The 17,327-nt window shown below is 36.7% G+C and overlaps 1 pseudogene; it reads right to left on the bottom strand.

The window, feature by feature from the left end:
• Window positions 1–11,658: 11,658 nt before the first annotated feature.
• On the bottom strand, window positions 11,659–12,014 carry LOC125104528 (60S acidic ribosomal protein P1-like; annotated as a pseudogene).
• Window positions 12,015–17,327: the final 5,313 nt, after the last annotated feature.

Genomic DNA, 17,327 nt, shown 5'->3' with positions numbered 1-17,327 from the left:
TATCTGGGCTCTTTCCATAGTCTGGCTATTGTGGACATTGCCGCCATAAACACTGGAGTACAGATGCCCCTTCGGATCACTACATTTGTTTTTTCGGGGTAAATATCTAGTAGTACAATTGCTGGGTCATAGGGTAGCTCTATTTTCAAATTTTTAAAAAAGATTTTATTTATTTATTTGATGGAGAGAAGGAGAGAGAGAGAGCATGCACAAGCAGGGGGAGCAGCAGACAGAAAGGGAGAAGCAGTCTCTCCATAGGGAGTCTGATGTGAGGCTTGATCTCAGGACCCTGGGATCATAACCTGAGCTGAATGCAGATGCTTAACCGACTGAGCCACTCAGGTGCCCCTATTTTCAACTTTCTGAGGAACCTCCATACTGTTTTCCATGGTGTCTACACCAAATTGCATTCCTACCAACAGTGTAAGAGGGTTCCCCTTTCTCTACATTCTCACATCTTTCATTTCCTGACTTGTTAATTTTAGCCATTCTGACTGGTGGGAGGAGGTATCTCATTGTGGTTTTGATTTGTATTTCCATGATGATGAGTGATGTTGAGCATTTTTTCATGTGCCTGTTGGTCATTTGGATGGCTTCTTTGGAGAAATGTCTGTTCACATCTTCTGTCCATTTCTCAATTGGATTATTTATTCTTTGGGTGTTGAGTTTGATAAGTTCTTTATAGATCTTGGGTACTAGCCCTTTATTTGACATGTCATCAGCAAATATCTTCTCCCGTTCTGTCAGTTGTCTTTTGGTTGACTGTTTTCTTTGCTGTGCAAAAGCTTCTTATTTTGATGAAATCCCAATAGTTTATTTTTACCTTTGTTTCCCTTGCCTTTGGAGATGTGTCTAGCAAGAAATTGCTGTGGCTGAGGTCAAAGAGGTTGCTACCTATGTTCTCCTCTAGGATTTTGATGTATTCCTGTCTTACATTGAGGTCTTTCATCCATTTTGAGCCTATTTTTGTGTATGGTATAAGGAAATGGCCAAGTTTCATTCTTCTGAGTGTGGCTGTCCAATTTTCCCAACATCAATTGTTGAAGAAACTGTCTTTTTTCCATTGGATATTCTTTCCTGCTTTGTCAAAGATTAGTTGACCATAGAGTTGAGAGTCTATTTCTGGGTTCTCTATTCTGTTCCACTGATCTATGTGTCTGTTTTTGTGCCAGTACCACACTGTCTTGATGATTATAGCTTTGTAATAGAGCTTGAAGCCCAGCATTGTGATGCCACCTGCTTTGGTTTTCTTTTTCAACATTCCTCTGCCTATTTGGGGTCTTACAGGTTCCATACAAATTTTAGGATTATTTGTTCTAGCTCTGTGAAAAAAGTTGATGGTATTTTGTAGAGATTGCATTGGACGTTTAGATTGCTCTAGGTAGCATAGACATTTTAAATAACATTCATTCTTCTAATCTATGAGCATGGAACCTTTTTCCGTTTCTTTGTGTCTTCCTCAATTTCTTTCATGAGTATTCCATAGTTTTCAGAGAACAGATCCTTTGCCTTTTTGGTTAGGTTTATTCCTAGGTATTGTATGGTTTTGGGTGTAGTAAATGGGATCGGCTCCTTAATTTCTCTTTCTTCTGTCTTATTGTTAGTGTATAGAAATGCAACTGATTTCTGTGCTTTGATTTTTATATCCTGCCACTTTGCTGAATTCCTCTATGAGTTCTAGAAATTTGGGGATGGAGTCTTTTGGGTTTTTCACATAGAGTATCATGTCATCTGCGAAGAGTGAGAGCTTGACTTCTCTGCTGATTCAGATGCCTTTATTTCTTTTTTCTGTCTGATTGCTGAGGCTAGGACCTCTAGTACTATGCTGAACTACAGTTGGTGAGATGGACATCCATGTCATGTTCTTGACCTTAGGGGAAAAGTTTTAGTTTTTCTCTATTGAGAATGATAATCATTGTGGGCTTTTTGTAGATGGCTTTTATGATATTGAGGTATGTTCCCTCTATACTTAGACTTTGAAGAGTTTTAATCAAGGAAGGATACTCTATGTTAAATGTTTTTTCTGCCTCTATTGAGAGGATCATATGGTTCTTGTCCTTTCTTTTATCAATGTAGTGTGTCACACTGATTGATTTGCAGATGCTGGACCACACTTGTGGCTCAGGAATAAATTCCATTGGTCACAGTGAATAAAACTTTTTTTTTTTAAATTTTTTAATTTTTTCAGCATAACAGTATTCATTATTTTTGCACCACACCCAGTGCTCCATGCAATCCGTGCCCTCTACAATACCCACAACCTGGTGCCCCCAACCTCCCACCCCCCACCCCTTCAAAATTCTCAGATTGTTTTTCAGAGTCCATAGTCTCTCATGGTTCACCTCCCCTTCAAATTTCCCTCAACTCCCTTCTCCTCTCCATCTCCCCTTGTCCTCCATGCTATTTGTTATGCTCCACAAATAAGTGAAACCATATGATAATTGACTCTCTCTGCTTGACTTATTTCACTCAGCATAATCTCTTCCAGTCCCGTCCATGTTGCTACAAAACTTGGGTATTCATCCTTTCTTTTCTTTTTTCTTTTTTTTTTTTTTTTACAGCTTTATAAACATATATTTTTATCCCCAGGGGTACAGGTCTGCAAATCGCCAGGTTTACACACTTCACAGCACTCACCATAGCACATACCCTCCCCAATATCCATAACCCCACCCCCCTCTCCCAACCCCCTCCACCCATCAACCCTCAGTTTGTTTTGTGAGATTAAGAGTCACTTATGGTTTGTCTCCCTCCCAATCCCATCTTGTTTCATTTACTCTTCTCCTACCCACTCAACCCCCCATGTTGCATCTCCTCTCCCTCATATCAGGGAGATCATATGATAGTTGCTTTCTCCGATTGACTTATTTCGCTAAGCATGATACCCTCTAGTTCCATCCACGTCGTCGCAAATGGCAAGATTTCATTTTTTTGATGGCTGCATAGTATTCCATTGTGTATATATACCACATCTTCTTTATCCATTCGTCTGTAGATGGACATCTAGGTTCTTTCCATAGTTTGGCTATTGTAGACATTGCTGCTATAAACATTCGGGTGCACGTGCCCCTTCGGATCACTACGTTTGTATCTTTAGGGTAAATACCCAGCAGTGCAATTGCAGGGTCATAGGGTAGTTCTATTTTCAACATTTTGAGGAACCTCCATGCTGTTTTCCAGAGTGGTTGCACCAGCTTGCATTCCCACCAACAGTGTAGGAGGGTTCCCCTTTCTCCACATCCTCGCCAGCATCTGTCATTTCCTGACTTGTTAATTTTAGCCATTCTGACTGGTGTGAGGTGATATCTCATGGTGGTTTTGATTTGTATTTCCCTGATGCCGAGTGATATGGAGCACTTTTTCATGTGTCTGTTGGCCATCTGGATGTCTTCTTTGCAGAAATGTCTGTTCATGTCCTCTGCCCATTCTTGATTGGATTATTTGTTCTTTGGGTGTTGAGTTTGCTAAGTTCTTTATAGATTTTGGACACTAGCCCTTTATCTGATATGCCATTTGCAAATATCTTCTCCCATTCTGTCAGTTGTCTTTTGGTTTTGTTCACTGTTTCCTTTGCTGTGCAAAAGCTTTTGATCTTGATAAAATCCCAATAGTTCATTTTTGCCCTTGCTTCCCTTGCCTTTGGTGATGTTCCTAGGAAGATGTTGCTGCGGCTGAGGTCGAAGAGGTTGCTGCCTGTGTTCTCCTCGAGGATTTTGATGGATTCCTTTCTCACATTGAGATCCTTCATCCATTTTGAGTCTATTTTCATGTGTGGTGTAAGGAAATGATCCAATTTCATTTTTCTGCATGTGGCTGTCCAATTTTCCCAACACCATTTATTGAAGAGGCTGTCTTTTTTCCATTGGACATTCTTTCCTGCTTTGTCGAAGATGAGTTGACCATAGAGTTGAGGGTCTATTTCTGGGCTCTCTATTCTGTTCCATTGATCTATGTGTCTGTTTTTGTGCCAGTACCATGCTGTCTTGATGATGACAGCTTTGTAATAGAGCTTGAAGTCCGGAATTGTGATGCCACCAACTTTGGCTTTCTTTTTCAATATTCCTTTGGCTATTCGAGGTCTTTTCTGGTTCCATATGAATTTTAGGATTAGTTGTTCCATTTCTTTGAAAAAAATGGATGGTACTTTGATAGGAATTGCATTAAATGTGTAGATTGCTTTAGGTAGCATAGACATTTTCACAATATTTATTCTTCCAATCCAGGAGCATGGAACATTTTTCCATTTCTTTGTGTCTTCCTCAATTTCTTTCATGAGTACTTTATAGTTTTCTGTGTATAGATTCTTAGTCTCTTTGGTTAGGTTTATTCCTAGGTATCTTACAGTTTTGGGTACAATTGTAAATGGGATTGACTCCTTAATTTCTCTTTCTTCTGTCTTGTTGTTGGTGTAGAGAAATGCAACTGATTTCTGTGCATTGATTTTATATCCTGACACTTTATTGAATTCCTGTACAAGTTCTAGCAGTTTTGGAGTGGAGTCTTTTGGGTTTTCCACATATAGTATCATATCATCTGCAAAGAGTGATAGTTTGACTTCTTCTTTGCCAATTTGGATGCCTTTAATTTCCTTTTGTTGTCTGATTGCTGAGGCTAGGACTTCTAGTACTATGTTGAATAGCAGTGGTGATAACGGACATCCCTGCCGTGTTCCTGACCTTAGCGGAAAAGCTTTCAGTTTTTCTCCATTGAGAATGATATTTGCGGTGGGTTTTTCATAAATGGCTTTGATAATATTGAGGTATGTGCCGTCTATCCCTACACTTTGAAGAGTTTTGATCAGGAAGGGATGCTGTACTTTGTCAAATGCTTTTTCAGCATCTATGGAGAGTATCATATGGTTCTTGTTCTTTCTTTTATTAATGTGTTGTATCACATTGATTGATTTGCGGATGTTGAACCAACCTTGAAGCCCTGGAATAAATCCCACTTGGTCATGGTGAATAATCCTTTTAATGTACTGTTGAATCCTATTGGCTAGTATTTTGGCGAGAATTTTTGCATCTGTGTTCATCAAGGATATTGGTCTGTAGTTCTCTTTTTTGTTGGGATCCTTGTCTGGTTTTGGGATCAAGGTGATGCTGGCCTCATAAAATGAGTTTGGAAGTTTTCCTTCTATTTCTATTTTTTGGAACAGTTTCAGGAGAATAGGAATTAGTTCTTCTTTAAATGTTTGGTAGAATTCCCCTGGGAAGCCGTCTGGCCCTGGGCTTTTGTTTGTTTTGAGATTTTTGATGACTTTTTCAATCTCCTTACTGGTTATGGGTCTGTTCAGGCTTTCTATTTCTTCCTGGTTCAGTTGTGGTAGTTTATATGTCTCTAGGAATGCATCCATTTCTTCCAGATTGTCAAATTTGTTGGTGTAGAGTTGCTCATAGTATGTTCTTATAATTGTATTTCTTTGGTGTTCGTTGTGATCTCTCCTCTTTCATTCATGATTTTATTTATTTGGGTCCTTTCTCTTTTCTTTTTGATAAGTCTGGCCAGGGGTTTATCAATCTTATTAATTCTTTCAAAGAACCAGCTCCTAGTTTCGTTGATTTGTTCTATTGTTTTTTTGGTTTCTATTTCATTGATTTCTGCTCTGATCTTTATGATTTCTCTTCTCCTGCTGGGTTTAGGGTTTCTTTCTTGTTCTTTCTCCAGCTCCTTTAGGTGTAGGGTTAGGTTGTGTACCTGAGACCTTTCTTGTTTCTTGAGAAAGGCTTGTACCGCTATATATTTTCCTCTCAGGACTGCCTTTGTTGTGTCCCACAGATTCTGAACCGTTGTGTTTTCATTATCATTTGTTTCCATAAATTTTTTCAATTCTTCTTTAATTTCCTGGTTGACCCATTCATTCTTTAGAAGGATGCTGTTTAGTCTCCATGTATTTGGGTTCTTTCCAAATTTCCTCTTGTGATTGAGTTCTAGCTTCAGAGCATTGTGGTCTGAAAATATGCAGGGAATGATCCCAATCTTTTGATACCGGTTGAGACTTGATTTAGGACCAAGAATGTGATCTATTCTGGAGAATGTTCCATGTGCACTAGAGAAGAATGTGTATTCTGTTGCTTTGGGATGAAATGTTCTGAATATATCTGTGATGTCCATCTGGTCCAGTGTGTCATTTAAGGCCTTGATTTCCTTGTTGATCTTTTGCTTGGATGATCTGTCCATTTCAGTGAGGGGAGTGTTAAAATCCCCTACTATTATTGTATTCTTGTCGATGTGTTTCTTTGATTTTGTTATTAATTGGTTTATATAGTTGGCTGCTCCCACGTTAGGGGCATAGATATTTAAAATTGTTAGATCTTCTTGTTGGACAGTTCCTTTGAGTATGATATAGTGTCCTTCCTCATCTCTTATTATAGTCTTTGGCTTAAAATCTAATTGATCTGCTATAAGGATTGCCACTCCTGCTTTCTTCTGATGTCCATTACCATGGTAAATTCTTTTCCACCCCCTCACTTTAAACCTGGAGGTGTCTTAGGATTTAAGATGAGTTTCTTGTAGGCAACATATAGATGGGTTTTGTTTTTTTATCCATTCTGATACCCTGTGTCTTTTGATTGGGGCATTTAGCCCATTAACATTCAGGGTAAGTATTGAGAGATATGAATTTAGTGCCATTGTATTGCCTGTAAGGTGACTGTTATTGTATATTGTCTCTGTTTCTTTCTGATCTACTACTTTTAGGGTCTCTCTTTGTTTAGAGGACCCCTTTCAATATTTCCTGTAGAGTTGGTTGGGTATTTGCAAATTCTTTCAGTTTTTGTTTGTCCTGGAAGCTTTTAATCTCTCCTTCTATTTTCAATGATAGCCTAGCTGGATATAGTATTCTTGGCTGCATGTTTTTCTCGTTTAGTGCTCTGAATATATCATGCCAGCTCTTTCTGGCCTGCCAGGTCTCTGTGGATAAGTCTGCTGCCAATCTAATATTTTTACCATTGTACGTTACAGACTTCTTTTCCCGGGCTGCTTTCAGGATCTTTTCTTTGTCACTAAGACTTGTAAATTTTACTATTAGGTGACGGGGTGTGGACCTATTCTTATTGATTTTGAGGGGGGTTCTCTGAACCTCTTGAATTTTGATGCTTGTTCCCTTTGCCATATTGGGGAAATTCTCTCCAATAATTCTCTCCAACATACCTTCTGCTCCCCTCTCTGTTTCCTCTTCTTCTGGAATCCCAATTATTCTAATGTTGTTTTGTCTTATGGTGTCAATTATCTCTCGAATTCTCCCCTCGTGGTCTAGTAGCTGTTTGTCCCTCTTTTGCTCAGCTTCTTTATTCTCTGTCATTTGGTCTTCTATATCGCTAATTCTTTCTTCTGCCTCATTTATCCTCGCAGTGAGAGCCTCCATTTTTGATTGCACCTCATTAATAGCTTTTTTGATTTCAACTTGGTTAGATTTTAGTTCTTTTATTTCTCCAGAAAGGGCTTTTATATCTCCCGAGAGGGTTGCTTTAATATCTTCCATGCCTTTTTCAAGCCCGGCTAGAACCTTGAGAATCGTGATTCTGAACTCTATATCTGACATATTACCCATGTCTGTATTGATTAGGTCCCTAGCCTTTGGTACTGCCTCTTGTTCTTTTTTTGTTGTGAATTTTTCCGCCTTGTCATTTTGTCCAGATAAGAGTTTATGAAGGAGCAAGTAAAATACTAAAAGGGTGGCAACAACCCCAGGAAAATATGCTTTAGCCAAATCAGAAGAGATCCCAAATTGTGAGGGGGGAGAAAGGGGATAAAAAGGGGTTCAAAAAGAAAAAAAAAAAAACTATTAAAAAAAAGAAAGCCGATAAAGAAAAAATATAAAAAGAGGAAAAAAAATATATATATATTAGATAAACTATTTAAAAAACGTTAAAAAAGAAAACGGTAAAAGTTAAAAAAAATTTAGCAGAAGAAGTGAAAAAGAAAAAAAAATTGAAAAAGAAAAAAAAAATTAAATTAACTGCAAGGCTAAAAAATCATGGGGAGAAAGCCATGAGTTCCGTGCTTTGCTTTCTTCTCCTTTGAATTCCGCCGCTCTCCTTGGTATTGAAACTGTACTCCTTGGTAGGTGAATTTGGTCCTGGCTGGGTTTCCCGTTGATCTTCTTGGGGAGGGGCCTGTTGTAGTGATTCTCAAGCGTCTTTGCCCCAGGCGGAGTTGCACCCCCCTTACCCGGGGCCGCGCTGAGTAATCCACTCGGGTTTGCTTTCGGGAGCTTTTGTTCCCTGAGCGCTTTCCGTAGAGTCCGGAGGATAGGAATGAAGATGGCGGCCTCCCGGTCTCTGGCCCAGAGGAGCCGAGAGCCCGGGGCCCCACTCCTCAGTGCGCCCTCAGAGAACAGCGCCCAATGACTCCCGTCACCCTGGCCTCCGGCCGCGCTCCGAGCTGACTGAGCCTGCGACTGGTTCAGGGCAACCCCGAGCTGAGAGTCACTCCTCGGCTCTGTCTCTGTAGTCGGCTTCCCCGCTCCAATACCTGTAAGCTCTGCGACACTCAGACACCCCCGATCTTTCTGCGACCCTGCGGGACCTGAGGCCGCGCTGACCCCGCCTGGGCTTCACCCCAGTTAAGCCTCTGGAGCGATGTCCCTCAGCGGAACACACTTTTAAAAGTCCTGATTTTGCTCCGTTGCTCCGTTGCTCTGCCGCTCGCTGGGAGCCGGCCCCTCCCCCCGCGGTCTATCTTCCCGTCGCTTTGGATTCACTTCTCCGCCAGTCCTACCTTTCAGATAGTGGTTGATTTTCTGTTTCTAGAATTGCTATTCTTCTCTTCAATCTCCCGTTGGATTTGTAGGTGTTTGCAATCTTTAGATAAGCTATTTAGCTGATCTCCGCTACCCGAAGTAGTCTCAGCCTGCTACTTCTCCGCCATCTTGACTCTGAATAAAACTTTTAATGTACTATTGGATCCTATTGGCTAATTATTGGTGAGAATTTTTGCATCCATATTCATCAGGGATATTGGTCTGTAATTCTTTTTGGTGGGCTCTTTGTCTGGTTTTGATGTCTGTCTGGTCTGTGTTATTCAAAGCCCCTGTTTCCTTCTTGATCTTCTATGTAGATGACCTGTCCATTGCAGTGAATGGGGTGTTAAAGTCCCCTCCTATTGTTGTATTATTATCATTGTGTTTCCTTAATTTTCTTATCAATTGGTTTGTATAATTGGCTGCTTCCATGTTAGGGGCATAAACATTTTACAATTGTTAGATCTTCTTATTGGATAGACCCTTTATTTATGATATAGTATCCTTCCTTCCTCATCTCTTATTATAGTCCTTGGTTTAATATCTAATTTGTCTGATATAAGAATTGCTATCCCAACTTTCTTTTGATGTCCATTACCATCATAAATGGGTTTCCACCCCTTCAATATCAATTGGGAGATGTGTTTGGGTCTAAAATGAGTCTCTTGCAGACAGCATATCAAGGGGTCTTGCTTTTTTATCCAAACTGATAACCTGTGCCTTTTGATTGGGACATTTAGCTCATTTACATTCAGAGTAATTAAAGATATGAATTTAGTGCCATTGCATTACCTGTAAAGTCAATGTTTCTTTATATTGTCTCTGTTTCTTTCTGGTCTATGTTACTTTTGGGTTCTTTCTTCACTTAAAGGATCCCCTTTAATACTTCTCATAGGGCTGGTTTAGTGATCACAAACTTGTTAAGTTTCTGTTTGTCCTGTAAGCTCTTTATCTCTCCTTCCATTCTGAATGACACCCTTGCTGGATAAAATATTTTTGGCTGCAAATTTTTCTCATTTTGCACCATGAATATATCACTCCAGTCCTTCTTGGTCTGCCAAATCTCTGTGGATAGGTCTGCTGCCTATCTAACATTTCTACCCTTGTAGGTTAAGGGCCTCTTGTCCTGAGCTGCTTTCAGTATTTTCTTTTTGTCTCAGAAATTTGCAAGCTTCACTATTATATGTCAAGGTGTTGACCTATTTTTATTGATTTTTGAGGTGTATTCTCTATGTCTCCTGGACTTAAATGCCTGTTTCCTTCCCTAGATTAGGGAAGTTCTCAGCTATAATTTGCTCAAATATACCTTCTCCCTCCATCCCTCTCTCTCTTTTTCTTCTGTGATCCCAATTATTCAAATTTGTTTTGCTTTATGGTATCACTTATTGCTCAAATTCTACCCTCGTGATCCAGTAGCTTTTTCTCTTTTTTCAGCTACTTTATTCTCCATCATTTTTCTTCCGTATCATCAATTCTCTCTTCTGCCTCATTTGTCCTCTCTGACAAAGCCTCCAATTTTTATTGCATCTCATTAATAGCCTTTTTAATTTTGACTTGATTAGATTTTAGTTCTTTAATTTCTCCAGAAAGGGATTCTCTAGTGTCTTCTATGCTCTTTTCAACCCCAGCTAGTATCTTTACAATCATTATTCTGAACTCTAGTTCTGACATGTTATTTATATCCATGCTGATTAGTCCCTGGCAGTCAGTACTTCCTCTTGTTCTCTTTTCTGAGGCAAGTTTTTCTATCTTGTCATTCACTCACAGTTCCTGAGGCTAGGAAGTCCAAGATCAAGGTGCTGGCAGATTTGGAATCTGGTGAGGGCCTAATTCCTGGCTCACAAAATGCCTGTCTTCTCACTATGTCCTCACATGACAGAAGGTGTGTTTAACTTTTAAAAATACAGTGATTCTGGCCACTAAAAAGTATGCCCTAGAAGCATTCTAGACCATATAGCTTATAACATTAATCCTCTGTTCAAAAAATGAAAGGGGAGGGAGGGAGAAGAGTTTTAAAAAAATGCTTTCCTTCCTTCACTCACAGTATGATTTATATTTCATTTGAATTCTAAATTTCTACAAAGAATATATTTTAATTCTGTAATAAGGAAAAAATTATAATGGCATGAAATTTTGACACAAGATGCATATTTCATGAGATGTTATCTCTTGAGAGGATGTTTTTCACTCTGTATTTCCTTAGTCATAATTTGCACTACAGTAAACAACATGTAGTAGTAAATTCAGGCACAGTGATAGATTTTGCAATTGATATTTAAAACAAAGACAAATAAATGAAATTTTGTAACTAGGAAAACAGAATCAGGAAAAACAATATAAACAAAGAAGACTACCATTATAGAAAAACAATATCTCGGTTTTAAAATAAAGCTTAAAAGTCATTTACTTATTCTAATTTTTTACTCTCTGTGACACCCTGAAATGTAGTGACATATAGTCACTTAAGTTCTGCTTGAATGCTTTCAGTAACACAGCATTCACTATTATTTATATTGGTATAGCTTATGCTACCACTATCTATTACCAGTCATGTCATGGGTTGTGACAAGTTTTTGGTTTATGATTTTGTCTCTTTTCCATCTCATAGTCTGAATTTGCAAATCCCTTCCCAACATGGGTCTGATGAAAAGGATGTGGATGAATGATGTTCTTTCTGAAAGTTTCACATTATTTATTTTTGCTCAAAAGATAAAAAAAATCCTACCTGTGACCCTATTACAGTATTTAAACTCCCATATTTTCAATGTTAGGTGCTATTCTAATATTTTCTACTCATTCATTGCCAGGTAATTTTCTTCTTATACGAAGAACCTATTTTCTTTTTATGTCACTTGTGAATTCTGTCTCTACCACTCCTACTCCCCTCTCCCCAAGAGTTCAGCTTTTTACTGAACAGGTCACAGAAGAAGTGTGGTAAAAATACCAAAGCCCATGTCATCATCAGATTTCTCAGATTCTTCTTTCTTTGCTTCCACTTCCTTCTTAGCTGGGGCAACAGTGATGGAGGGAACAGGACCTCCTGCTGGGGCACCACCAGTACCAGGGCAGACCCACTAGCCCCAACATTCCATATGAGGATCCTGATGTTGATATTGGCTAGCGACTTCTCAGACAAGCTCAAACAGAAAGGGTCAATATTTACACCAGGTGATTTAATGAGGGCATTTAGCTTATTTCCCTTGATCTGAATCACCTCATCATCATGCAGGATGAAGGTCAAGTAAATGCAGGTAAGCTCTAAGATGGAGGCCATTGTACAGGCAGGTGCCAGGCTGGTACTGCTGGCATTGGATGATGGTATAGGAAGAAGTAAGGGCCTCAACCCACCGTGGCCTTAGCTTCCTTAGAAGGACCAAGTAAGTACTTTAGCAGCAGTTGAGAGAAGTCTGTCTCCATTTTAAATTTGACTTTCTTAATTCTCTAGGTTATTTATTTGCTTTTGTGCCATTTTTTTAAAAATTCTCTTCAATGACTTTAGTTTCAACTTTCTTTATTCTGTTATTGTATAGCTATATCAAAATACAGGACAAAAGGGGACGCCTGGGTGGCTCAGTTGGTTAAGCAGCTGCCTTCGGCTCAGGTCATGATCCCGGCGTCCTGGGATCGAGTCCCACATCGGGCTCCTTGCTTGGCAGGGAGCCTGCTTCTCCCTCTGCCTCTGCCTGCCACTCTGTCTGCCTGTGCTCACTCTCGCTTCTCTCTCTATGACAAAATAAATAAATAAATAAAATCTTAAAAAAAAAAAAAAAAAAAAAAAAAAAAAAAAAAAAAAAAAAAAAAAAAAAAAAAAAAATACAGGACAAAAGTACTTATTATAATTTTTTCTTTTTACAGAATTCTGAATTAGTCAAATAGCTCTTATGTCACAAAGCTAGTTTTATTATGTTTCATCTACTCTTAAATCATAGTTGGAAGTTTCCAAATCTTATACAAATTTATATCACCTAGTGCTTAACAGAGAGCCTTCTAAATGTATGGTTTGTTTCTACATAGGGTATGCAGGGAAGCACACTCTATCCATAATAATCAGAAATAGGTATATATGATAATCAGAAATTTACAGCAAATCTAGCAGATTAGAACTGTTTATTTTCTTGAATCTTTAAAAAGCCTCATTATAAGCAAGACTGTCATTCCTGCTGTTGTTTTTTTGATCAGCTAACTCCTGAACTAGTTAATAATTCTTCCAGAAGTGAGCTTTTTGCTGCTGTTAACTTCCTGGGACTTTTGGAAAAGTGCTGAACAAGGAAGCAAGTATTTTAGGAAAGAAGAGAATGTTAAGTGAAAGAGTGAGTATAAAACTATGGAAAGGATAAGGAAATTTGAGTCACAGTCATACACCAGAGTACAGGATTGATCTTCTTGCCAAACCAGTGCTCTGTACATCTTGTGCAATTATAGTTCTTTCATATATATAGGATCATTTTTGGTATAAGCCAGGAAGGATGCTGTCCTATGCTTTTTCTTATAATGGTGTATTTTCTCTTAAAAGACAAATACAAAATTACTTATTTTCATTTTTCGTGGATCATCACAGAAATATAGGTACTCTGTCTGGTTTTAATTAGTAATTCAGATAAAATATACAAGTTGAGCCTAAAGAATCTTTTGGATTTTCTGTGTAGCTGATTTGTCATTTATGATGTAAACTCCAAAAGTTACCCATGACTACTTCTGATTGATTTTATCACAGTTTTGGAAGAATAGAGCATTCATCTGCTCTAATTAAAGATTTTAGCATTCAGTCTTATTACACACAGCAAATATTTAAAATTTCAAATAACCACAAAATGTAAATTTTGGTTAGGTAAATCTCCTTCCTTTGAAATAAATCAGAGCAAATGAAAAATACATATATTGTATATATGTATATATATAAACATATATATATAATAAATCAGAGCAAATGAAAAATACATAAATTTGGAAAATACATTAATGGAACTGCTTGTGTAATTGACATAAAGGCAAAGTATATAGGACATTATGTAGTTTTTGAAGTCACACACATCTGATTCAAACTATAGGTCTCTCATATTCTAGATATGTGGTCTCATGCAACTTATTTAGTTTCTGCTTCATTCTCCTTTTCTCTAAAATGGGGATGATAATACCCATTTTTTTCACCCTATAAATAGGAACATGAATATGACTTAGCTTACTGCCTGACGTATATCATTTTATCATTATCATTAGTGTCAAATATGGTTTACCTCCAATTCAACTTCTATTTTAAGTTTTAGCCAGAGCATTAAGAGAAGTAAACAAACAAAAAAAGTCCAAACTGGAAAGGAAGAATTAAAATGATTTCTGTTCACAGATGGCAAAATTTTATACACAAAAACCCTAAATATTCCATAAAAATGTTAGATATCAAAGACATTCAGAAAAACTGTAAGTTATAAAGTCAACATGCAAAAATCAGCTGCATTTCTATACACTAATGATGAGAAATCTGAAGAGGAAATTAACAAAATAATTCCATTTAAAAGAGTATTAAAAATAATAAAGTACTTAAGAAAAAAATGTAATCAGGATAGAAAGTACTTATACACTGTAAACTATAAAACATTCCTGTAATACATTAAAGAACACATAAATAAACGAAAAGACATCCCACATTCATGGACCAGAAGATTTTATATTGTTAAGATGACAATACTAAAAAAAAAGAAAAAAAAAAAAGACAATACTACCCAAAGCCATCTATAGATTTAATGTAATCTCTATAAAAATCTCAACAATGATTTTGCATAAAAAGAAAAATCTATCTTTGAATTCATATGGACTTTCAAAATAATTTGAAAAAAAAAGAATAAAGTTGGAAGAGCACACTTTTTGACTTCAGATTTTATTACAAAGCTACAATAATTCAAAGTGTGGCACTAGCATGGGAATAGATATACAGAAAAATGGAATCAAATGGAGTTGAGAAATAAATATATGGTTAATTATTTTTGACAAGAGCACCAAGATCATTAATAAAGAAAGGACAGTCTTTTCAATAAATAGTGCTGGGAAAACTGGATCTCCAAATACAAAAGAATGAAATTGGACCCTTACACCAGATACAAAAATTAATTCAAAACAGATAACAGGTCTCAATGTAAGAACTAAAACTATAATTTTACAGAAAAAGATTCGTGACAGTTGATTTGTCAATGACATGAATATGACACCAAAGTATAGGCAACAAAAGGAAAAATAGATAAATTGGGCTTAATCAACATTTTAGACTTTTTTTTCAGTAAAAGACACTATCAAGAAAGTAAAAAGGCAATCCTCAGAATGGGAGAAAATATTTGCAAAACATATATCTGGTAAGGGATTAATATCCAGAATACATAAAGAACTACTATAACTCAGCAACCACTAAAAGACAATTTTTTAAAGATAATTCTTAAAATGCATAAAGGACTTGAACAGACATCTCTCCAAAGAATATATGCAAATGGCCAGTGAACACAGGAAACTATCTCAACATCACAAGGCATTAAGTAAATCAAAATTAAAATCACAATGAGATACCACTTCTTCACATTCATTAGAATATTATTAAAAAATAAGAAAATAATTTTTTCTTATTTCTATTTCTTATTTTTTTTCTTATTTCTTATTTTCTTATTTCTTATTTCTTATGAAATATTTATTTCACCAACCAAGTGTTGGTGAGCATGTTGGAGAAATTGGAACACTTGTGCATTGCTTGAGAGAATATAGGATGATATGGCCAGTATATAATAGAGTTTGGTGGTTTATTATAAAGCTGAACATAAAAGTATTGTATGATACAGCAATTCTACTTCTCACTATATATCTAAAAGCATTATTTAAATAAATACTTGTATACCAAAGTACAGAGCAGCATTATTCACAATAGCCAACAGACTGGTAACAGCCTAAATGCCCACAACAGATGAATAAACAAAATTGGTATATACAAATAATGGAATACAATTCAGCCCTTAAAGGAATGAAATTCTGATACATGCTACAACTTGGATGAGACTTGAAAACATTTTTCTAAGTCAGACACAAAAGGACAAATATTATATAATTCCATGTATATGAAGTACCAAAAATAAGCAAATTCTTAGAAAGTAAAATATGCACCAGTGATTGTGGGGATGGAAGAATGGGGAATTAATGTCTTATGGGTACAGAGACCCTGTTTGGAATGATGTGGTGGTGATTGCTGCACAACATTGCGAATGTACTTAATACTAGTAAATTGTATACTTAAAATTGGTTAAAATGTAAATGGTATGTATATTTTATCACTATAAAGTTTTTTTAAGTAAAAGAATATAAAGAGATATCCCATATATACACTAATCAATACAAAACTGGAGTGGATATATTCTGAGGAAAAAAATTTGTATCAGATCAAGTAAAATGACCAGGGGTAAAGAGGGAAATTGCATATAATCGGAAGGCCATGTCAAGAAGAAGACACACCAATCCTAAATGTGTTTGCTTATAATACATACCAGTAGAATTTCAAACTAGATGATGCAAAAACTCATAGAACTGAAAGGTAAAATGAACAAACACACACTTATAGTTGGAGACTTCAAAACCCCTTTCTCAGTAACCAATAGAAAGTTAGTAAGTATATACAAAAATCAACACCAGTAAATAATTAATATACATTTTGAAAGCACTACCATCCAACAACAGAATACAAGTATTTTCAAATCCTGTAGATCACTTACCAAAATAGGCTGTGTCTTATATCAAAACTATATCTTTTTTTTTTTTAAGATTTTATTTGTTTATTTGACAGAGAGAAATCACAAGTAAGCAGAGAGGCAGGCAGAGAGAGAGGAGGAAGCAGGCTCCCTGCTGAGCAGAAAGCCCGATGTGGGGCTCTAACCCAGGACCTGGGATCATGACCTGAGCCGAAGGCAGCGGCTTAACCCACTGAGCCACCCAGGCGCCCCCCAAAACTATATCTTAAAAAAGAACTACCATATCCTAAAACATTACCAAATTAAAATCATTGAAATCATATAAATTATATTCTCTGACCACATGGATTTCAACAAGGACTCAATAACAAAAAGAAACAAAATCTCCAAACACTTGGAAGTTAAACAACACACTTATAAATAGCACATGGATCAAAAAGGATGTCAAAAAGAAAATTAGAAAATATCTGGAACTGAATGAAAATGAAAAGTCCCAATAAATAAAAGTTTTTGGAATGTAACTAAGGCAGTGATTAGAGGTAAATTTATACTTTTAAGTGGTTTTATAAGTAAAGAAGATCTCGAATGATCTGTATTTTCCACCTCAAGAACTAAAAAAAAAACACAAAATAACTCTAGATGGAAAAAGGAAAATAAAAATCATGATTAATCAATAAAACTGAAAACAGAAAAAAAATACAGAAAGATCAATGAAACTCAAAGATAATTCTTTGAAACATCTTAATATCGACAAAATATTTCTCTTCAACTCAAACACAGAAATCTTCAATAATATACTAGCAAACCTAAACTAACAACATATAGAAAAAACAGTACAACATAACCAAGTGATGTTTATGCCAGGAATGGAATAC

Source organism: Lutra lutra, chromosome 7 (assembly GCF_902655055.1).
Source record: "Lutra lutra chromosome 7, mLutLut1.2, whole genome shotgun sequence".
Lineage (NCBI taxonomy): Eukaryota > Metazoa > Chordata > Mammalia > Carnivora > Mustelidae > Lutra > Lutra lutra.
Note: the sequence above shows the minus strand (reverse complement) of the source record. Positions and strands in the feature narration are given on the sequence as shown.